The sequence below is a fragment of the Salmo salar genome, chromosome ssa19, assembly GCF_905237065.1.
Source record: "Salmo salar chromosome ssa19, Ssal_v3.1, whole genome shotgun sequence".
NCBI lineage: Eukaryota > Metazoa > Chordata > Actinopteri > Salmoniformes > Salmonidae > Salmo > Salmo salar.
Window position 1 is genome coordinate 27,803,696 of NC_059460.1, and position 24,877 is coordinate 27,828,572.

Below are 24,877 nucleotides of genomic sequence, written 5' to 3' on the forward strand. Positions count from 1 at the left end.
TCTTTCTATCCATTTGAACATCGGTCCGCATGGATTACACACACTGGGAATCATGGCAGCGGTGAAAAGAGGCTTAAAGAATAGGAGAACTGAGGAACAAATGTCCCATGCTTCTGGGGTGTGTGATATTGTCCCCATGACCTCTGTCCCTGTCTCTCTCTGTCTCTTTCTCTCTGCTCTGTCTCTCTCTGCTCTCTCTCTCTCTCTGTCTCCCTCTCTCTGTCTCCCTCTCTCTGTCTCCCTCTCTCTGTCTCCCTCTCTCTGTCTCCTCTTTCTAAACTAGTTATGATGCTGACAATATGTTTAGGGCATGGCTGTCATGTTAGCTCTCTGGTTGTCATGTCAGGTCCCTGTGTTCACCAGGCTCTTACAATTGGAGCCAAAATGTCACCTTCAGTATGCACAGTTTTCCCCTCTCTGAAGGGGACGTTACCTGTCTACAGGGTAGGTACCAGTATATGCTATCCCCCACTGTATGTCCTACAGAAGGTGCCATTGCATCAAAGCATTGGGCTTGTGGTTGGTTTGTCCTTATGACATTTCCCAGAGACCGTATATAACATAATTAATTTAACATATCTCATTTCCACATATCACGGTTCTCGCCCCTGAGGATCCCGAATCTTGCCTTTTCAACCTGGCAGTTATGTAATCTCAGATCCTTTTATTTCCCGCCAGTATTACATTTTCCGGCTAAGGTGTTTGGTTTCAGTAAGAGGATAGCCATTTTATAACAAAACAATGCTGCCCTACCAAGCAAAAGAGCAGTAACTGCTCATAGAGTGAAACTGAGGAAAAATTACTTAATTTTTTTTTTTTTTATCCATTCAAATTAATGAATTGGTCATTGGAGATGTGGTGTTACTAGGAGGTCATTTTTTATTCATATTGACCCTGACCTCTGACATGACCTTTGACCCTAGACGGCAGTTACTGCCTTCTTGATTGATACTGAAATGCGTTTCCATGACAATTATTATATATTTTTTTTATACAATGTTGTGTTAATATATGGCTTTCAATGTCATATAGTTTGATACACTGACAGCCATATATGAAATAAAACCAAGGTAAACCGTAGACACTGCAGCCCAAAGCTCAGGGAAACCAAGGCAAAAGGCAGTAACTGACGTGAGTGATGGCAGTTAAGTGCCTTTTTCCTTGGTTTCACTGTAACTTTCTGCAGTTACTGTAAACATCACCCCCACACCCCCATTTTCTCCATAACACGACACATTTAGGGCAGGGTGTTGCCCACATGATAAAGCATGTATTTAATGAATAAAAAAATGTCAATAACAGTTACTGCTCTTTTGCTTGGTCGGGCAGAATAGATTTCCACCTCTTGAGTGACGTTGCGCTATAGGTTCAATGCAAGATCCGAGACAGTTATGCAGGGGTCTTCAACCTTGCCTTGCCCAGTGACCACCGCCAAGTCAAACCGGCCTCCCAGGGACCTCCCCACATGATTGGAATAGGACTAGCCTGCTGTATTAATAGCGTGTCCGTGCTATCGCTTCTATAACGTGTTAGGAGTGGCCATTAATTTGTTTACACCCCCCCCCCCCCCGTCTCTTCCAGCTTCTGCTGTGCTCGCCTCATTAGATGTCATAGCTCTAAACAAGGCTAGCGTAGCTCGCGGCTACCATTAGCCACACACTACGGTTGGCCGCGTACTGAACGAATGGGAAGAGGCAACGGAAAATGTTGCTGCCGTATATCTTCCTTACACAATTTTGTCTCCGTTCTGCGCCGCTTGCTTCATCGGATGCTAGCTTCGCAAGCACACACACACACACACACACACACACACACACACACACACACACACACACAGAGGCATGTAAGAGTACACACACCCTAAATACAGACACCTCTCTCACAATCTCATACACTGTCCAGCCTCTCCCAGACCAGTTGCGATAGGTACTTTGGAAGGAGGCTTTTGGCTTCTATAATCCCATTCATATTAACCCCCCCTTCTCTTCTTTATCTCAGACCGTTTTCATTTCATTTTAAGTGCCTTGATCTAAAGTTCGGATTGGGCCCAATATGAACAGTCTGTCCTGTGTGCATCCCAAATAGCACCCTATTCCCTACATAGGGTACAACTTTTGGCGAGAGCCCTATGGGCCCAGGTGGAAAAAGTAGTGCACTATATAGGGAACAGGATGCCATTTGGGATGCGGCTCCCGGGCTCTCTCAGCTGCTGCCATGGCCATTTGCAGTGCTATGGGGTCGAGGGGGAGGAAGGAGAGCGAGAAGATGAACGTTTGGGTGAGAGAATTGCCTAGCAGTGCCTGAGCAGAAGTGTGGATGTGCTGCTCCTATATTTAGACTTTAAGTCACAAGTGAGTTAAGTTAGCAAGACGGAACACCCTGGACCCTCTAAACTGGCCAGGGGGTGTGTGGGTGGGTGTGTGTGTGCGCACGCATGCGTGCTCATGTATACAGACATACACACAAAGGTCAGAGGTCAGCTGCTAGAGGGGCTCAGTGCTTTTCCAGTCTGCCTCTTCACCATGCTTTGTTTACATTGAGGGGCACAATAACATTTGAAACGTGTTACATTGCATCTAAGGATGGCCTAAATGTGATGGCCTTTAAAATAGGCCATGCCACTGCTTGTGATGGCTTAGCATGCATTCCTTTCTTCGGGGTGAGGTTGAGCTGTCGATCATCTGTCAGTGTCTGTGGTTTCCATTCAGACAGGGAGTGGCTCATACTGCTTCAATACCAGCGGTTAGTGATAGACAGGTCTATGTCTCTTAATACACACACAAACACGCACACACACACACACAGTAAAAAGAAAGAAATGGCATAATATGGGATGGGAGGGTATTTCTTTTTCATAGAATAATAGCATTTCTTATGTACTTAACTGTGTTATTATGAATAGCTGCTCCCAGGCTCCGACCTGACCTCTGATGTGTTGGTTTAGAGCCAAACAATATTACGTAAGGCTTTACATGATTCAGACATTTGCAGAACTTCTTTTGTTTGTGAAAGAAATGGTCTGATGGTGACCGTTTTGACCTTTTCTGTGGTGCCGCGATCATAACCGCCTGGTTATGATTCCAATCACATTAACAATATGTCTGTTCAATTGTAGGTTTGTGTGGTTGTAAATGGAATTGGTTTTATTGAATTCCGTTTCCACCCAAACGTTTAGATCTCTGTGTAACATTTCTAGTAAAGTTTTTTTTGTAATCTTTGTTTGAAAGATGAAGGGTGGTTCCCACACAAAAAGAGAGAGAACTTCAGAAATTAAATTTTTTTATCAACTCAAAATATTTATAACATAACAAGATTCAACAACTGAGACAGAAATTGAACACGTTCCACAGACATGTGACTAACAGAAATTGAATAATGTGTCCCTGAACAAAGGGCGGGGTCAAAATCCAAAGTAACAGTTAGTATCTGGTGTGGCCACCAGCTGCATTAAGTGCTGCAGTGCATCTCCTCCTCATGGACTGCACCAGATTTGCCAGTTCTTGCTGTGAGATGTTACCCCACTCTTCCACCAAGGCACCTGCAAGTTCCCAGACATTTCTGGGAGGAATGGCCCTAGCCCTCACCCTCCGATCCAACAGGTCCCAGACATGCTCAATGGGATTGAGATCCGGGCTCTTCGCTGGCCATGGCAGAACACTGACATTCATTTCTTGTAGGAAATCAAGCACAGAATAAGCAGTATGGCTGGTGGCATTGTCATGCTGGAGGGTCATGTCAGGATGAGCCTGCAGGAAGGGTACCACCTGTAACGCACAGCGTTAAGGTTGCCTGCAATGACAAAAAGCTCAGTCCAATGATGCTGTGACACACCGCCTCAGACCATGACGGACCCTCCATCTCCAAATCGAAACCCTGCTCCAGAGTACAGGCCTCGGTGTAACGCTCATTCCTTCGATGATAAACGCAAATCCGACCATCACCCCTGGTGAGGCAAAACCGCGACTTGTCAGTGAAGAGCACTTTTTGCCAGTCGTGTCTGGTCCAGCAACGGTGGGTTTGGGCCCATAGGCGATGTTTTTGGCCAGGCCTATAAGCCCTCAGCCCAGCCTCTCTCAGCCTATTGCGGACAGTCTGAGCACTGATGGAGGGATTGTGCGTTCCTGGTGTAACTCGGGCAGTTGTTGTTGCCATCATGTACCTGTCCCGTGTGATGTTCGGATGTACCGATCCTGTGCAGGTGTTGTTACACGTGGTCTGCCACTGTGAGGACGATCAGCTGTCCATCCTGTCTCCCTGTATCGCTGTCTTAGGCGTCTCACAGTACGTACATTGCAATTTATTGCCCTGGCCACATCTGCAGTCCTCATGCCTCCTTGCAGCATGACTAAGGCACATTCACACAGACGAGCAGGTACCTTGGGCATCTTTCTTTTGGTGTTTTTCAGAGGCAGTAGAAAGGCCTCTTTAGTGTCCTAAGTTTTCATAACTGTGACCTTAATTGCCTACCGTCTGTAAGCTGTTAGTGTCTTAACGACCGTTCCACAGGTGCATGTTCATTAATTGTTTATGGTTCATTGAACAAGCATGGGAAACAGTGTTTAAACCCTTTACAATGAAGATCTGTGAAGTTATTTGGAGTTTTATGAATTATCTTTGAAGGACAGGGTCCTGAAAATGGGCCGTTTCTTTTTTTGCTGAGTTGATAGATGTTTTTTTCGTGCTTTTTCGCAGACAGTGAAAAAAAACTTTCTTTGACACGTAACTTGAACCTTGAACCTCTCCATGGAATGAAATGGTCAGATCCCACGAACACTCAAACCCTTCAAACATTTCACAGCAGACTCATTAAGATGTACAAATCATGAGATGATCTCCTCCTCAAACTTTAAAACCCCAAACTAATCATAAAACGCAGAGCTGCTTCATTTTACCACCACATCTTATTTTGTTTCGTTAAATAGAGAGATCTTCTGTTCGGGTTCAGAGCAGAGAAAAGAGATTCGATTTGATCTTTGATGTTAAAAGAAGCGCCGCTTTTACCCACCCCTCGCCTTCCCTCTCCCTGCTCCACACCCTGGACAGAATCCACTGGGATTCATTACAAGTCAATTATGGTAATAGTTCCTTTTGCCAGGGGAAGTGGGGTGCTTGGAACAGCATCAGAGGCTTGTTTTCTCTTACACATTTTTTAATTTAGATCGCATTTAGATGTGAAAATTGATCGAAGGAGAGAGAGAGAGAGAGAGAGAGAGAGAGAGAGAGCAAAGAAGGGGGAGGAAAGCTTGTTCCCTCCCAAGCTCCAAGGCAGGGTGCTGGGGGTTTGGGGTTGGGGGAGAGAGACACTCCCGAAGAATCCCACTCTCTTATTCATGCGAGTCTGGAACGTTTGTATTCTCCTAACCTCATTACGGAATATGGATTCGCACAAAGTAGCTGTGCTGCAGCAGTAGGGTGCCGACCGAAACCTCCTTCCCTTATCCACTTCACTCTCTGAAATTCTGACTTATGACTTCCTCATATCGGATAAACCCACGAGACAGAATGTCATGTTTCATAAATCACAACACTCTCTGAAAATACATGAAAACAGTAGAGCCAACTTAATTTGGGAAGGTTAGTGTACTGACATGATTTGACTTCATTTGAGAGGGTTAGTGTCGTGTAGCCTAACACTTGAATAGCCTGTAAGGGAGGAGGAGAGATGGATCAGATGCCAAACCTGAACTGTAGATTCTCCCCCATCTGTTTCACTACTCGTCTTGAATGACAGGCGCAGGGAGTGGAGGGCTGTTAGTTGAACCCACTGATGCAGAACTGAAATGCTTCACACAGTTGTATCAAGTGGGCTGGATGTCCTTTGGGAGGTGGACCATTCTTGATACACACGGGAAACTGTTGAGCGTAAAAAACCCAGCAACGTTGCATTTCTTGACCCAAACCGGTGCGCCCGGCAAATACTACCATACACTGTTCAAAGGCACTTAAATATTTTCTTGCCCATTCACCCTCTGAATGGCACACATACACTCTACAGTGCATTCGGAAAGTATTCAGACCCCTTGAATTTTTCCACATTTTGTTATGTTATAGCCTTATTCTAAAATAGATTCAATTGTCCCCCCCCCCCCATCAATGTACATACAATACCCCATAATGACAAAGTGAAAAAAATGTTTTGCAAATGTATTAAAAATATAGAACTGAAGTATTCAGACCCTTTACTCAGTACTTTGTTGAAGCACCTTTGGCAGCGATTACAGCCTCTAGTCTTCTAGAGTATGATGCTACAAGCTTCCACACCTGTATTTGGGGAGTTTCTCCCATTCTTCTCTGCAGATCCTCTGGTACCCTTCCCCAGATCTGTGCCTCGACACAATCCTGTTTTGGAGCTCTACGGACAATTCCTTCGACCTCATGGCTTGGTTTTTGCACTGACAACTGTGGGACCTTATATAGACAGGTGTGTGCCTTTCCAAATCATGTCCAATCAATTGAATTTACCACAGGTGGACTCCAATCAAGTTGTAGAAACATCTCAAGGATGATTAATGGAAACAGGATGCACCTGAGCTCAATTTCTAATCTTATAGCAAAAGGTCTGAATACTTATGTAAGTAAGGTATTTATTTAAACAAAACAAAAAAAGTATACATTTGCAAAAATGTCTAAAAACATGTTTTCGCTTTGTCATTATGGGGTATTGTGTGTAGATTGATGAGGAAAACATTTTATTTATAATCCATTTTAGAATAAGGCTGTAATGTAAAAAAATACTGAATACTTTCCGAATGTACTGTATACAAAAGTATGTGGACACCCCTTCAAATTAGTGGAGTCGCCTATTTCAGCCATACCCGTTGCTGACAGGTGTATACAATCGAGCACACTGCCATGCAATCTCCATAGACAAACATTGGCAGTAGAATGGCCTTACTGAAGAGCTCAGTGACTTTCAACGTGGCACCGTCATAGGATGCCACCTTTCCAACAAGTCTGTTTGTCAAATTTTTGCCCTGCTAGAGCTGCCCCGGTCAACTGTAAGCGCTGTTATTGTGAAGTGGAAACGGTGCTTCATGAAATGGGATTCCATGGACGAGCAGCCACACACAAGCCTATGTGCAATGTCAAGCGTCGGCTGGGGGGGGGGGGGGTGTAAAGCTCGCCACCATTGGATTCTGGAGCTGTGGAAACACGTTCTCTGACGTGATGAGTCACGCTTCACCATCTGGCATTACGACGGACAAATCTGGGTTTGGCGGATGCCAGGAGAAAGTCCAATGCATAGTGCCAACTGTAAAGTTTAGGTGGAGGAGGAATAATGGTCTGGGGCTGTTTTTCATGTTTCTTAGTGCCCCTTAGTTCCAGTGAAGGGAAATCCTAACGATACAGCATACAATTACATTCTAGATGATTCTGTGCTTCCAAATTTGTGGCAACGGTTTGGGGAAGGCCCTTTCCTGTTTCAGCATGACAATGCCCCCATGCACAAAGCGAGGTTCATACAGAAATGGTTTGTTGAGATCGGTGTGGAAGAACTTGACTGGCCTGCGCAGACCCCTGACCTCAACCCCATCGAACACCTTTGGGATGAATGCCAACTGCGAGCCAGGCCTAATCGCCCAACATCAGTGCCTGACTTCACTAATGCTTGTGGCTGAATGGAAGCAAGTCCCTGCAGCAATGTTCCAACATCTAGTGGAAAACCTTCCCAGAAGAGTGGAGGCTGTTATAGCAGCAAAGGGGGGGCCAACTCCATATTAATGCCCATGATTTTGGAATGAGATGTTCGTCGAGCAGGTTTCCACATACTTTTGGTCATGTAGTGTATGCCTCAATTGTCTCAAGGCTTAAAAATCCTTCTTTAACCTGTCTCCTCCCCTTCATCTACACTGATTTTGAAGTGGATTTAACAAGTGACCTCAATAAGGGATCTTAGCTTTCACCTGGATTCACCTGGTCAGTCTGCCTCATGGAGAAATCAGGTGTCCTTAATATTTTGTATACTCAAGTGTTTCGTACCCTCAGTGTATACCTCCTGGGGTCCTAGTTCAACTTCGGTGTCACTTAAGCCTTATCGCAGAGAAACCATGTGTATTTCTCCCCTGTTTCTCTTCAGTTGCTCGTCTGAGTTCATTTATTTCCTGTTTGGCTGTGCAGAAGAGAAGCAAGTAGCCAGAGATAAAAACCAGCCGGGCCTTTTCAGTTGGGCGCTCTGCTCTCGCTTGCTCCCGGCAGCCATTACTGGAACCTGGGTTACCTCGGGTGTGAATTAAGGAGGCCGGCGCGTTTGGCGGGCCAGCTGATAGAGGGAGAGGAGGATAATAAGTCCACAGAGAACAGAGGGAGGGAGGGATGAGAGCCTACAAAACCCAAGGACCTTCAAAGGCACTCATGATTCCTCTATTAGCAGAGTATATACTGTATGTATCTGGTTTGTCTCATGCTGGCATAGAGACACACATACTGCTGCCTGGCACACACACACACACACACACACACACACACACACACACACACACTGATGTCTGGCACACACACAAACACTGATGTCTGGCACACACACACACACACACACACACACACACACACACACACACACACACACACACACACACACACACACACACACACACTGATGTCTGGCACACACACACACACTCTGACTCACTTCCATCAGGGCAGTGAGGGATATAATTATATATATAACCTATATACAGGTTTTCTTCTGGATCAAAATGGGCCTCTGGCGATGAGCGGGGCCATGGGCGTGGCCTATGGTGTGGTCACTGACCAAACATTTTCGAGGCCCTCCTGCTAGCCGCAATGACACACTGTCGCTGTTTTAAAGCACATTTCCTGCGATTCTACACATTTTGCCATGGCTTATGCTTATCTACAGTATAGACTGCATATCTGGTTTAAGTTTACACTAAAAAAATGTTTTCCACCACAAAAATTATTTTCAAATGATTATTATAAAAAAAAAAAAAAATTGTGGGGGGGGGTGGACTTGGACATAGGCGACATGAAAAAACAGCCCATCCAATACTTTTCTATGCAGAAACCACCCCGATATAGAATGAAAAAACAGCCCATCCAATACTTTTCTATGCAGAAACCACCCCGATATAGAATGAAAAAACATATAAGCCACAGCACTCGGTGTATGTAGTGTGTGTGTGTGTGTGTGTGTGTGTGTGTGTGTGTGTGTGTGTGTGTGTGTGTGTGTGTGTGTGTGTGTGTGTGTGTGTGTGTGTGTGTGTGAGTACGTTTTGTCCGTCATTACGTGAACAGTGTGTGACAAGGGTTTTTCCACGGTGTGAAAGAAATAGGGCGGGCGGCGGTTTGGGAGAGATTAAACACGAAGTTGGCAGAGATTCACACAATCCGATGGAACACTGGCGCAAGGCGAGCGCTTTCGTCATGTTTCGTAAACCAAAACACACTCCAACATAAATGACTGCTTACATAACACACAGGCCACAGCAGTCGGGTCAGTATGAGCAGCTAACGCCCCTTCAAGCACATACCGGCTCCAGATCCACACCAGGCCATGGGGAAAAGGATGGGGCATCCAATCACACACACACACAAAACGCACGTACGTGCTCCCGAGTGGTGCAGCGGTCTAAGGCAATGTATCTCAGAGCTAGAGGCGTCACTACAGACCCTGGTTTGAACCCTGGTCACAACCGACCGTTATTGGGAGTCCCATAGAGTCCCATAGGGCGGCGCACAATTGGCCGGGTTAGGGGAGGGATTGGCAGACGTAGGCCGTCATTGTAAACAAGAATTTTTTCTTAACTGACTTGCCAACTTAAGTAAAAAATAAAATACATACTCACACAATACACATTCACGCACAGTCAATACACAACACATAGTGCATTTGAAAGTTTTCAGACCCCTTGACTTTTTCTACATTTGGTTACGTTACAGCCTTATGCTAAAATTGATTAAATAATTTTTTCCCCTCATCAATCTACAAACAATACCCCATAATGACAAAGCAAAAACGGGTTTTTAGAATTTTTGGTAAAGTTATAAACATTTTATTTAATCCATTTTAGAATAAGGCTGTAACGTAACAAAATGTGGAAAAAGTCAAGGGGTCTGAATACTTTCCGAATTAACTGCACACACACACACACACACACACACACACACACACACACACACACACACACACACACACACACACACACACACACACACACAATACCCTCAAATGGCATTGGATCATCGTTTTAACAAGGCAATTATTCGTATAGAAGTGCTGGAGAGGGGCTGTGAATGGGACTGTTGACTGCTTACACGGCTCAGTAAATACAATGCCAGTCGTGGTGGCATAGCACCATGGGCTGCATCTCAAATGGCATCCTCTACCCTTATATAGCGCACTACTTTTGACCAGAGCCCTATAGGTTTCAGAGGAGCCTGGTGGGAGGAGCTATAGCAGGACGGGCTCATTGTAATGTAAGTAGGGGAAAAGGGTGCCATTTTGAGATGCAGCCCATGGATGGGGAACAGGACCGAAGCCAGCTTTCTCTCACTGACTTCTGTTCACAAGGGAAAGAGTTTGTTTCCCAGAGCGTTGTCTGAAAGAGATAAGCACTAGTTATCGCTATGCCACAGTAACACGGAGACATCAAATTAAACAGAGTTTTCACATGGCTTTGTTGACGCTGTGCCAAAGTATGACTCGGCCGTGATTAGGCATTTTTCTTGGATTCTTTATGCTTTTTCTCCGTCCTCTTTACTGTGCCATGTTTAATTTCACTGACTCTCTCTCCCTTCCCGCTCTTTCTCCCTTCTCGCTCTCTCTCCCTTTTCGCTCTCTCTCCCTTCTCGCTCTCTCTCCCTTCTCGCTCTCTCTCCCTTCTCGCTCTCTCTCCCTTCTCTCTCTCCCTTCTCTCTCTCTCTCTCTCTCTCTCTCTCTCTCTCTCTCTCTCTCTTTCTCTCTTTCTTTCTTTCCTCCTCCTCTCCAGGATATTGAGGACCCAGTCTCTAGAATGGTACTATAACAACGTGAAGAGCCGCTTCAAGAGGTTCGGCAGTGCCAAGGTTCTGAAGACGCTCTACAGGAATCACGTAGTGGAGAGAGGAGGCATCTTGGATCTACCAGGTACATGTAAAAGCCTCCTCGTGGCCTTTCATGACTGCGTCAGTCCAAAGCAAACTCTCTCCCTCTCTCTGTCTTCCTGTGTGGAACAGTGTCAAATCTCCGGAGTTTGAAATATCTGTCGAACATTCCACCCCAAAAAAGTATTTTAATTATATGAAGAGTGCCTTGGTCCAGCTTAATTTAATGACTAAATATCTCTCTGGGCTTCTACGGCCCCTGTCTATACTACTGCCTGGCCCATTATATGTGCTATGTTGGTTAATGCGCATTAATAGCTCTCAGTCAGTAACTTAACTACAGGGGCAAAAGGTCTCGCGTCACATTTCCACTCGCGCACATGCAGTAGAGAGAACCACAGTCACTTTCCTCACAAGTCACGTGGTGAGAAACAGAACCAATGGCCATTGGATATACACAGCCCCGCTTTCGCTCTAACGCCGACTGTCTCTCACACACACACACATTCTCTTTTTCTACCCACACACTCACTCCCTCACCCCACTTCCCCCACACACGTCATCTCTCTTTCATACCTCAACACACTCATCATCCACCACTGGCCAGCCTCCTGGACACAGTAGATGGTACTAATCCCTGAGGTTTGAGAGGGGTAATCCTTGTGTAATATTAGCAGACAGCAAGCGTTAAGGCTGCTGCTCAGTAAGCCTAATGGGGGAGAGAAGAGAGTGGCCATGCTGCTCGGCCTGGATGGGGTGGTGGTGATGGGGCGGCAGCTGCTCTGCTGGCTGGGTCATAATCCCCTCAGTGGCCTGGGCCACTTTGGCCTCTGAATGATTAGTTCCTGCTGTGGGAACAGTGGAGACACGTTTTATCTGCCCTCATCCTCTCATAATCCAGATGCCATTGTTTCCCCCTACCCTCACCAGCCTGGTCAGAGGGAGTGTATACAGTTAGGGGATATTACCGTGGTATAGCACAGCGGTTTAAAGGGGCAATCTGGAATTCAAACAACAACAGCGGTGCGATGGGGTTTTTAAAAGTTTTATATACGTCAATAATTAATAGCTCTCTATATCAACAATTTAAAAGTAAAAAAAAATGTATTTTCAAATCCCAGATTGACCCTTTAATGGGATGAGGTGATTGAACAGAGGGGTACACCTCCCTGACTTCCAATGCTGATGTGGAACAGGCTGGCGTTGTCAAAAGAGTCCAACTTGGCCGTTTAGCCTTACTATTAGTGGCAGTGCTAATAGTGCTCGTCATGGCAGGAATAGGGCCACTGTATTTTCTTCGCCAGCCTTCCGGAGCAGCTGCTACTCATAGCAGTTACAGTACCAGTCAAAATTTTGGACACACCTACTCATTCCAGGGTTTTTCTTTATTTTAACTGTTTTCTACATTTACTCTTTTCTAAACTATGAAATAACCCATATGGAATCATGTAGTTACCAAAAAAGTGTTAAACAAATCCAAATATATTTTATATTTGAGATTCTTCAAAGTAGCTACCCTTTGTCTTGATGACAGCTTTGCACACTCTTGGCATTCTCTCAACCAGCTTCATGAGGCAGTCACCTGGAACATATTTCAATTAACAGGTGTGCCTTGTTAAAAGATCATTTGTGGAATTTCTTTCCTTAATGCTTTTGAGCCAATCAGTTGTGTTGGTATACAGAAGATAACCCTATTTGGTAAAAGACCAAGTCCATATTATGGCAAGAACAGCTCAAATAAGTGCTGTCGCAAAAACCATCAAGCGCTAGGATGAAACTGGCTCTCATGAGGACCGCCACAGGAAAGGAAGACCCAGAGTTACCTCTGCTGCAGAGGATAAGTTCATTAGAGTTACCAGCCTCAGAAATTGCAGCCCAAATAAATGCTTCTCAGAGTTCAAGTAACAGACACATCTCAACATCAGCTGTTCAGATGAGACTGTGTGAATCAGGCCTTCATGGTCGAATTGCTGCAAAGAGACCATTACTAAAGGATACCAATAAGAAGAAGAGACTTGCTCGGGCCAAGAAATACGAGCAATGGACATTAGACCGGTGGAAATCTGTCCTTTGGTCTGATGAGTTCAAATTTGAGATTTTTGGTTCCAACCGCCGTGTCTTTGTGAAACGCAGAGTAGGTGAACGGATGATCTCAACGTGTGTGGTTCCCACCGTGACTCATGGGGGAGGAGGTGTGATGGTGTGGGGGTGCTTTGCTGGTGACACTCTCTGTGATTTATTTAGAATTCAAGGCACACTTTACCAGCATGGCTACCACAACATTCTGCAGCGAGTGAAGGAAAAGCAGCCAACAGGTGCTCAGCATATGTGAGAACTCCTTCAAGACTATTGCAAGTTATTCCAGGTGAAGCTGGTTGAGAGAATGCCAAGTGTGTTCAAAGCTGTCATCAAGGTAAAGGGTGGCTACTTTGAAGAATCTCAAATATAAAATATATTTTTGTATATAACACTTTTTGGGTTGCTACATGATTCCATATGTGTTATTTCATAGTGTTGATGTCTTCACTTTTGTTCTACAATATAGAAAATAGTTAAAATAAAGAAAAACCCTTGAATGAGTAGGTGTTTTTGACTGGTACTGTATATCACTGTTTGAAGCATTAGGAGTATCAAAGCTCCACTACTGTTGTGTTGACTGGTGACTCTTTGTCCACCTGACTGGTAGCTGTTGGTCCAATCAGTTCCACTGTCTGTCTGTGTCACTGTACAGTCCAAAAGGCCCTCCTGTCCCAATCTGTCTTCCCAGCTGTCCCCATCTGATCCCCTATCCTCCCCTTCCCTCTCTCCTCCTCTCACTGCCACTCTTATATCACACAGGGACAAAATAGGATTAGCTGCTAGCTGCCGCCGGGCTCCCATTTCAGATGAGCTGAACAGATTATACTGCATGAGAGTCACAAACACGCACCACTGCATCACACCGTACTGACGCGTGCGTGTTTGTGCGGCCATGTGTGTTGTCCCTGAGAATGTCCTCCTCACCATTCTGAGTGTGCTCTCCCTCCTCCTCCTCGTATATTAGATTGAAAAGGGATTGTAAAGATGTACCCATAATGGGTCAAGGCCATGGTGCTGTAGAAATACTGGATATTCATCTGAGCCAGTGGTGGAAAAAGTACTAAATTGTCATACTTGAGTAAAATTAAGATACCTTCATAGAAAATGACTCAAGTAAAAGTGAAAGTCACCCAGTTAAATACTACTTGAGGAAAAGTCTAAAAGTATTTGGTTTTAAATATACTTAAGTATCAAAAGTAAATGGAATTGCTAAAATGTACTGAGCTATCAAAAGTAAAAGTAAATGTATTCATAATTTCAAATTCCTTATATTATGCAAACCAGACAGCACAATTTCTAGTTTTTTTATTTATTTACGGATAGCCAGGGGCTCACTACAACACTCTGACATTCATTTACAAACTAAGCATTTGTTTACTGAGTTCTCCAGATCAGAGGCAGTAGGGATGAACAGTGATGTTCTCTTGATAAGTGCGTAAATTGGGCCATTTTCCTGTCAAAATGTAACAAGTACTTTTGGGTGTCAGGGAAAATGTATGGAGTAAAAAGTGCATTATTTTCTTTAGGAATGTAGTGAAGTAAAAGTAGAAGTTGTCAAAAATATAAATAGTAAAGTAAAGTACAGATGCCCCCCAAAAAACGACTTAAGTAAAAATACTTTAAAGTACTACTTAAGTACTTTACACCACTGATCTGAGCCCACAATGTATGAAGGCACATTTTATTGACATAAAAAACTATACCTCGATTGATCTGAAAGTGGGGAGATCTATTTGACTGCAGCTGTTGGTTTGAGTTGAGGAGCTTTTGACAAACTAGAGGAAAAGTCAAACGCCTTCGAAAAAGAGAAGATAGGATTTGAAAGTAATAGATCACTTTCCGTCCACTTGAAAATCACAGGTAAATGAAGGTTAGTTTTAACGCCGTTGCCATTTTAAAGGGATAATTCACCCAAATTACAAAATGATATACTGGTGTCTGTACCCTGTAAGCAGAACAAGACTTCGACTCATGGTTTTTGGGAAAAAAATGCAAAGAAGTGAGGATTTGGAAACAGTGGCCAGGTAAAGAAAACCAAAGCACTGATTGCCGTCTTACCTTATCCATAAACTGCTTACAGGGAAACGAAACCAATACGTTGTTTTATAATTTGGGTGAACTGCGCCACTTCCCTTTGAGAATGATGGGAGACCTTCACTCCAACATGGCTGGAACTTAAACTTGAGGTATTTGTACCTTTTCAAGTCCGTCGTATACAGTGACATTTGAAATCTGTGTGACCTACAAGCAGACTTCTGCTGAACTTATATGGATGTGGCCCTAGGGACCTGTGTGTGTGCGTCTGTTCCTGCCTTTGTGTGCGAGTGTCCGTTCGTCCATACGTGTGTGCTCGTTTTAAACATTGATAAAGGGTTGGTCGGAGCAGCCACACAATGGGCCATGTATAACCCAAAGCATTGGAGAAGAGGTGAAGGGAGTCACATGCAATATGTCAGGGTCTCCCTCCAACCACATATACCCTACTACTCTACACACTCAACCTTAGACCCGTCATCCTAGACTTACACATTCATCCTAGACCTGTCCATCTATGGACAATAGGCTATTTGAAAAGATCTATGTTTACCAATTCTCACCAAGGTCTATTTTTGTTCAGTATTTATCGAAAGATGTGGAAAGTTTGAGCCGTCTTTGTACGCACTATGTGACAGCTACGGGATTGCTTTTTTCGGAAATGCAACACGTTGACTCAAGCAATACTTTCACTAAGCAATCAACACACTGTCAAAGAGAGCGCATCATGTTTTCCTGCTTGAGTCCCAAATGGCTATTCTGTATGGGGCTCTGGTCTAAAGTAGTGCACTAGAGTATAGAGGAAATGGGGTGACATTTGGGATGCATCCCAGCTCTGACTCGCTATGGCTGCCTATCTTTTCACATCCAATCTTTTTCCAAGCTGATCTGATGTAGTCAGAAGACCATTTAGTGAAAAAAAAAAAGATCAGAATTGGGCTGCCTGTCTAAACACAGCCTAAGAAACAGCCAGTCCTTATCACCTCTAAAAATCCCACTCTCTGTATTAGAGAATGAGAGAGAACAGCTTGTTCTGTGTGCGGGCATGTTTGCATGTGTCTGTTCGTATGTGTGTCCTAGAGGTCTCTGCTTTCCAGCCTCAGTGTGGCCCGGGAATTGTCAAACAGAGCCAGCACCACACTGTGAAAAGAACAAACTCTACAGCACAAGCAAGATAGCATTCCTGGGATAGTGGCGCACCGTAAATGTTTATGGAGAACAACGTGATAACATTCACAGAACCACAAGATAACGTTCCCCAATCATTACAACTCCTGTTACATTTTGTTGTTCCATGCGCCGAATACCACTGGTGTGGCTGTAGTCTATGGTTTGGGTGACTGGAGTCTTTGGCAATTTTTCGGGCCGTCCTATGACGCAGCCTGATATAGAGGTCCTGGATGGCAGGAAAATCGGCCCCAGTGATGTACTGGGCTGTCCGCACCACCCTCTGTAGCGCTTTGCAGTCAAAGGCGGTGCATTTGCCATTACAAGTGGGGATGCAGCAAGTTAATATGCTCTCAATGGTGCAGCTGTAGAACTTTTTGAGGATCTGAGGGCCCATGCCAAATCTTTTCAGCCTCCTGAGGGGGGAAGAGGAGTTGTCGTGCCCTCTTCATGACTGTGCGGGTGTGTGTGGACCATGTTAAGTCCTTAGTGATGTGGACGCGAAGGAAGCTTTCTACCCACTCCACAACAGCCCCATCATCGATGTGGATGGGGGCGTGCTCTCCCCTCTTTCTCCTATAGTCTACGATCAGCTCCTTGGTCTTACTGACGTTGAGGGAGAGGTTGTTGTGCTGGCGCCACACTGCTAAGTCTCTGACCTCCCTTTAGGCTGACTCATCGCCATCGGTAATCAGGCCTACCACCATGCAGTCGTGGCTGAACAGGGAGTCTCCGAGGGGACGAAGCACACAACCCTGAGGGTCCCTCGTCTTGACGGTCAGCGTGGCGGAGGTGTTGTTGCCTACCCTTACCACCTGGGACCGGCCCGTCAGGATGTCCAGGATCCAGTTGCAGAGGGAGGGTTTCAGTCCCAGGGTCCCTAGCTTAGAGATGAGCTTGGAGGGGACTATGGTGTTGAACGCTGAGCTATAGTCTATGAACAGCCTTTTCACATAATTATTTCCCCTCTTGTCCAGGTGGGAGAGGGCAGTGTTAAGTACAGTTGCGTTGGGGCGTTATGTGAATTAGAGTGGGTCTAGGGTGTCTGAGATGGTGTGGATGTGTGTCATGACCAGCCTTTCAAAGCACTTCATAATTACCGATGGAAATTTAGGCAGGTTACCTTGGAGGTCTTGGGAACAGACTGGGACAAGGAGAGATTTGAAAATGTCTGTGAGACACTTGCCAGCTGATCTCCGCATGCTTTGAGAATGGCCCCTGGTTTCTGTCGGCGACCTTGTGATTGTTAACCTGTTTAAACATTTTGCTCACATCGGCCACGGAGAGCGAGGTCACAGAGTCATCCGAAAAATACAGGGGCTTTCACGCAAGGCACAGTGTTATATTCCTCGAAGCGAGCACAAAAGGCATTTAGCTCATTTGGGAGTTATGCATTGCTGGGCAACTCAAGTCTGGGTTTCCTTTTGTAACCCGTTATCATCTGCAAGCCCTGCCACTGGTACTTCCTGTTTGAGTTTTTGTCTGTAAACAAGAAGCAGGATAATGGAGTCATGGTCAGATTTGCTGAAGGGAGGACGAGGAAGTATGTATCTGTATGCGTTTCTGTGGGTGGAATAAATGTGCTCTAGAGTTTTAGCACCCTTAGTGGTGCAGGAGACGTGTTGATAGAAGTGAGGTAGGAGGGTTTTAAGTCTCCCCTTGTTAAAGTCTCCACCCACCAGAAACGCTGTCTCTGGGTGAGCGGTTTCTTGTTTGTTTAAGGCCCCATACAGTTTGTCGAGTGCCAGAGTGCTGTTGGCTGGTGGAGGGATGTAGACAGCGGTGATAATTACGGATGAGAACTCTCTTGGTAGATAAAAGGGTCAGCAGCTTACCATCAGGTGTTCTATATCAGGTGAGCAAAAGCTCCAGATTTCCTTCACACCTGAAGCAGCACACCATTTGTTATTTATTAAAAAAAACACATTCCACCTCCTTTCGACTTCCCCAAAGCCGCAGTCCGATCCAGTCGCTGCATGGAGAATCCACAGAGTACTACTGTACGTGCATAGCGTCATCATCCAGCAACGTTTCAGTAAGACACAGTATTGTAGCTTTTCAAGTCTCTCTGATGGGAGACTCTCGAACGAAACTCATCCGTCTTATTCTCCAGTGACTGGACATTTGCCAATAGAACGGAGGGGAGCGCCATTCGGTTTTCTCTGCACCTCAATTTCACCAGGAATCCACCTCGTCTCCCCCATCTATGCCTGCCGTGTTTTGGTAGCTCATGGAACAAAGGAATAGGGTCCGGTATGAACAGTGGAACAGCTGAGTCGGTTGAAGTCATATTTGAAGTCGAAATCGAGGTTAGTAGCTGTCGATCTGATGTCCAGAAGTGCTTGGGGATCATATGTGATAATACTATGAACTTTCTGTACAAAAAAAGTAAAGATAAACATGATTAATTGAAGTCACTTTATAGCAAAGTTGGGTTGGAACTCGTCAGATGTCGCCCTTCTCCGTCGGCACAACCTTAGGGACTCTAACATCAGATCAACATCCAGCCTTGATTGATATTTGATTGTGTTGTCAACAAACATGAATTCAGTGATGCAACGCTGATGGAACGTGATCGTTTCGATAAGGTACGGCGAAATGATGTGGAAACAATGTTGACTCAACAAATTGTGGTCCCGTGGGAAGTGAAGTCAAACAAACACGATGGCCGCATTCCAGGCTGACTACATTGCAGACGCCTGCCAGATCGCACCACGCCTGGACAGGCGTTTAACATTATGAGCTATCCCGACAATATGATTTAGCAATCTGATGCCTGAATGCACAGTCAGCGGCGTGACATGCAACCATTGCTTCATGCAATGCAGTGGCTACAATGTAGTCGGCCTGAAACGTGACAAATACCATGAGATCATTTGGTTCGGTGAGTGCCTTGTGGTTGTACTATAGGTACTATACGTATAGCCCTAGACAACCCAGTGAATCAGTGACTGTTGACCTTGGTTGTCTCTCTCCTGCTTCCTGCTGCTGTCTCTGGTCTTGGAACATTAGTGACTCACACACAGCCCTGTCCTGAAATGTGTGTGTGTGTGTGTGTGTGTGTGTGTGTCTGTGGCGAAACATGCAATGCCAAACGCTGTCACATTGGTGGCATGCGGCACCAGGAGTGTATCTGCGATATGTCTGTCAGGACTTGAGTAGTTGTGTGTGTTTTTGTGAATGGATTGTGTGTGCATGTTTGTTTGTGTGTGTGTTTATGCACATTTGTGTTTTTGTGTGTGGTCTGTGTGTCCGTACGTGTGCACGCACGGGTTTGTGTGTGTGTGTGTGTGCTTGTTTGTTTACGGGATGGCATAGCGTAGTGCTACGGTCCCACAGAAGCCTGAGGTGATGTCATGATGTGACCTTAAGTGACTCTGATGTGAAAGACACATTCATCTGTCACTAACTGTCTGTCAGACGTTTGAAGAGGTTTAAGGACACACAAAAACCACCACGCACACACACACTATTGTAGAGGCGTTGTCGGTGTCAGAACAGAATTAGTAGGTGGAGAACAGAACAGAAATCCACCATGCCCTTCTCATCTCAACCCCTAATGGCACCTGATCTGCAGTGTTCCTGGTGGCCAGTATGTTTCACTACAACATGCAGCAGATGGAGCAGTCAGGTTTACTCCCAGTCTGTGCATTTCTCATTCACAAACTCTCTCTCTCTCTTTCCCTCTCTCGCTTGTTCTCTCTCTCACTTCCTCTCTCTGGCTCTCTCAATCTCTCTCTCTCTCTCTCTCTCTCTCTCTCTCTCTCTCTCTCTATTCGTCTGTCTTTCTTTCTCTTACTGTTGGTGTGTGAGCTGTCATGGTGTAAATGAAGGCCCAGTCATTGCTGAAAGCTGCGTTGTGTGTGTGTGTATGTGTGGGAAAGCGTGCGATGGCAGATGCTCTAGTATAATTGAAAGCTAGCTGTCTGGACTGCTGCTGGAGGAACTTCACCTTTAAGTAGAGCTTTACCGACAAGAGTGTCTCTCACACACACACACACACACACACACACACACACACACACACACACAGCCCGGTGTAGCCGTCGGCAGGGTAGTCATGGTGATATCGAGTGACTCCCCTCCCGAGCCGTCTGTGGGGAAAAGGTGAGACCGTGGTCAATGAGAAGAAATGAAACAGGAACAGTGAAGATAGATCTCTCTCCATCGCTCGGTAATAAACTGACATGAGATGACGTAAGCTTCCTGGTTTGAGGAGGACACGCCCAGTGCAGGTGGGGAGGGGCTCTGTTCGGCGTGAAGGCTTAGGATGGTCAAAACAATTCAGGAGAGGGTCATGACAGTGCATGTCGTGGCGGGGTGTTGTGTCATGGTTAAATCTGCGGGTTTCACGTGTTCGGTTTGTCTGACTGTCTGCCTGGACGGTGAAGCGTCATGCGCTGGACATGTTCTTGCTGTGAAAGATGACAGACAGGGTCACCTGCAACAATGTCACTGTTGTTACCCAGGGAATCACTCACTTTTCCATACATCTAGTTGTCACATCCTCAGAAAGTGTGTGTGTGTGTGTGTGTGTGTGTGTGTGTGTGTGTGTGTGTGTGTGTGTGTGTGTGTGTGTGTGTGTGTGTGTGTGTGTGTGTGTGTGTGTGTGTGTGTGTGTGTGTGTGTGAATGAGAGAGATGTAGACAAAAAGAGAAGGAAAGTGAGAAAATGAAAGAAAGAAACAGAAAAGTGTCACTGTGTCAGTAAACAAAATACCACACAGTCTCCATCTTGTGATCCTGTTTGTTTACAGGGCGTTGTTGTTGCTCCATTTCCTTCATTAGGATGCGGTCATCGTCGGCGGTGCCAGTGTATCTCCCCGTCCTACTGCATCCATGATTTCAGGCTTTATTTATCCTGGGTAATATACTGCATGTTGTTGCTGGCTGTCTCTCTCCTTTAAGCCACAATGAGCAGGCACACAAACACACACACACACACCCTGCATCTAAAACAGAGCAGAGGAGAGCGAGGCCTTGGAGTGGCATTTAATGAAGCTGACCTGAAGCGTTCGAGACTCATTCAGGAAGCTGATTTAAACCATATGCTGTGGTGGAGTTGTGGGGCCACGAATCTCACTTATTATCAGAGGGGGAAAAAACAAGCAGTCAAATGGACAAACATACTCCAGAGAGGAGTGGCAGGATGGTCGAAAGATGACAGAAAGAGGAGGAGGAACAGGGGAGGAAGAGGAAGTCCGGGAGGACACAGTACAGTGATGATGATGATGATGATGATGAAGATGACATTGGTGGGAGTTCTTGTCGGATCAAAGAAGAACTGAAAGACTGACCACTCCCTCTAAGCTGGATAGGACTAAAACTGTTAAAACACAAGTCAAGTCTGTCTGCTCGCCTAGTCCCAAATGTCACTGCAGTTTCACCCTCACTGCACACAGACACTCAGAGGAGTCCTAATGGCCTGCCGCGACTCCCACTGCTAGGTTCCGAGTGTTTTGTGTCACCGCTGAAGTCGTCACAGCCTCTACACACACACACACACACACACACACACACACACACACACACACACACACACACACACACACACACACACACACACACACACATTTCAGCCCAGTACTTCAGAGGCACAGGCTGTGGCAGGGTGATCATTTCAGCTGTATCACTGGTGTTCGTCCCAGAGCTGTGGATCTTAGCTGCTAATTGAAGGAAGTCGATTGTTCCCGTGAGAGGAACTAAAAAGTCATTGAAAGACCTCCTGGAGATAACAGATGGCCCTATGGGATACATGTCTGCCAACAAATGGCCCTCTGCAATGGGGTGTGGTTTATGAAGAGATGACACTACACAGGCGAACACACCCACGGTTCATACACACACACGTACACTACAGTACACTACACACGGCTGAAATGTTGAAATGAATTGAAGCAGTGTCGTAGGTTCTCTGCTCTACACTTTCCTCCTGTTTCATATCATTGCTCTCCTCTCCTGATGAGGCTGAGGTCCGGTTCTCTCAGTGTGAGCCGAGGTTCCTCCCAGCACAGTCCGTAGCTAACCTCTGACCTCTAACCTCTGTGTCTGTTTCCCCTGCAGAAGCAGTGAATTGCTCGCTCTTCTCTCTCTCCTTCTTTTCTCTCTTTCTCTGTGCATCTCTCTCACTCTGTCTCTGTCTCCCCTGTAGAAAGCAGTGTGCACGACGGAAGCAATGACAACGATGGCAGCGTCTGTGGCAGTGACTCAACCTTCTACAGGCAGAGTGAAGGTACACAACCTCATATAGAACCCAACCAATGATTAATGGTCATACTAGCTATATCTGTTTCATCATAGTAGCTTATTGCATATAGCCACAGCAGTACACATACACACTGCTGCGTGGTCCTCTTGTTCCAGAGGTCTGTGACCCTCCCAGTCGGCCACTTGTGTTTGTGAATCACAGTAATCACAGCAGCACTCTACCACAGCCCTGACACGAGTCACCACAGCCCTGACACGAGTCACCGCAGCAGCACTCTACCACAGCCCTGACACGAGTCACCACAGCCCTGACACGAGTCACCGCAGCAGCACTCTACCACAGCCCTGACACGAGTCACCACAGCCCTGACATGAGTCACCACAGCAGCACTCTACCACAGCCCTGACACGAGTCACCACAGCCCTGACACGAGTCACTACAGCAGCACTCTACCACAGCCCTGACACGAGTCACCACAGCCCTGACACGAGTCAACACAGCAGCACTCTACCACAGCCCTGACACGAGTCACCACAGCCCTGACACGAGTCAACACAGCAGCACTCTACCACAGCCCTGACACGAGTCACCACAGCCCTGACACGAGTCAACACAGCAGCACTCTACCACAGCCCTGACACGAGTCACCACAGCCCTGACATGAGTCAACACGCACACAGAGAGAGAGAGCGAGAGACTCGTGCACACGCACACACTCAGACAGCACAAATTGCATTTTCTCTGCAACGGTAATGTTTTGTTTGTCTAGTATACTGTATCTCTAATTAAATCTGCCATTTAGGTAATGACCTCTCCTGAGAGGGCTGTAAGTAAACGTGTTGGTGCGTGTGTTGGTGCGTGTGTTGGCAGGACACAGCATGGCAGAGACCCTCACGGTTGCCCTGCGCGTTGCTGAGGAGGCCATAGAGGAAGCCATCGCCAACGCAGAGGAATTTAGTGACAGCTTGGTGAGACAACACTCCTTCTCTTCCGCCCTTCTTTCTCTCCCGATACATCCATCCCTCTCTCTCTCTCTCTCTCTCTCTCTTTCTCTCCTCTCTCTCTGTCTCTTTTGGTTTGGAGCTATTGGGATGAGGTTTGGTTTTAGTGCTTGTAGAAAAGCTTGTTTTACTGTAGTTCTGACCGGGCTTTGACGTCTCTGTGTTGCAGGAGAAGCAGAATGAGGCTCGGTACCTACGGGACCACAAAGAAGAGCTTATAGAGGAACTGGCCACAACCATCGTACAAAAAGTACCTTTTATGTTTGGTGTGAAGTTTTTGGTGACATCACATCACATTAGCATTGCCATCTTTCATTCTGTATCTGTCTCTCTCCCCCACTCTCCTCTCTCCCAGATCATCCAGAGGAGGAAGCATTCCGAGATGCAGACAGAGTATGACTTTGTGTGGCCCCAGAGACAGAGCCAGGGCCAGCCTCAGGGCAGTGAGCTGTCCTCCCCCAGCCAGCACCCTCACAGCACCATGGCCCAGGCCAACCAGGCCCACCTCAAGAGCTCCTACTCCCTCTGGGTCAGTCTGGGTGGAAGCCATCACTACACTAGGCTATGCTACGCTACATTCCGTAATGCTACATTACGCTACACACTTTGCTTCGTTACATTACACTACACTACGCTACCCTGCGCTATATTACTATACGTTACACTTAACTGCACTACATTACACTGCACTACATTACACTACAATCCACTTTACTACACTACATTACACTAAGCTATGTTACACTGTACTATACTGAACCGCAACGCACTACACTACAGTATTCTACAGTACACTATGCTGCACTACACTACCTACCCTACACTTCATTACACTACACTACCGTTTGCTACCGAATGCTACCCTACACTATACTACCCTTCACTTCACTGCAATACACTACACTATATTACGCTACATTACACTACACTTCACTACGTTACACTACACTACACTGCAACGCAATGCACCTCACTACACTAGGCTATACTACTCCACAATAAGCTCCACTATACTACTCTACACTGCAGTAAGCTCCACTATACTACGTTACACTGCAGTAAGCTCCACTATACTATACTACAATACAGTAAGCTCCACTATACTACAATACAGTACGCTCCACTATACTACAATACAGTACGCTCCACTATAATAGACTACAATACAGTAAGCTCCACTATACTACAATACAGTAAGCTCCACTATACTACAATACAGTACGCTCCACTATAATATACTATACTACAATACAGTAAGCTCCACTATACTACATTACACGGCAGTAAGCTCCACTATACTACAATACAGTAAGCTCCACTATACTACACTACAATACAGTAAGCTC

At 45.8% G+C, this 24,877-nt stretch overlaps 1 pseudogene; it reads left to right on the forward strand.

Moving 5' to 3' along the window:
* The window catches only part of LOC106578646 (rab effector MyRIP-like), a 63,344-nt pseudogene that overhangs the window by 21,283 nt on the left and 17,184 nt on the right, over positions 1-24,877 (forward strand).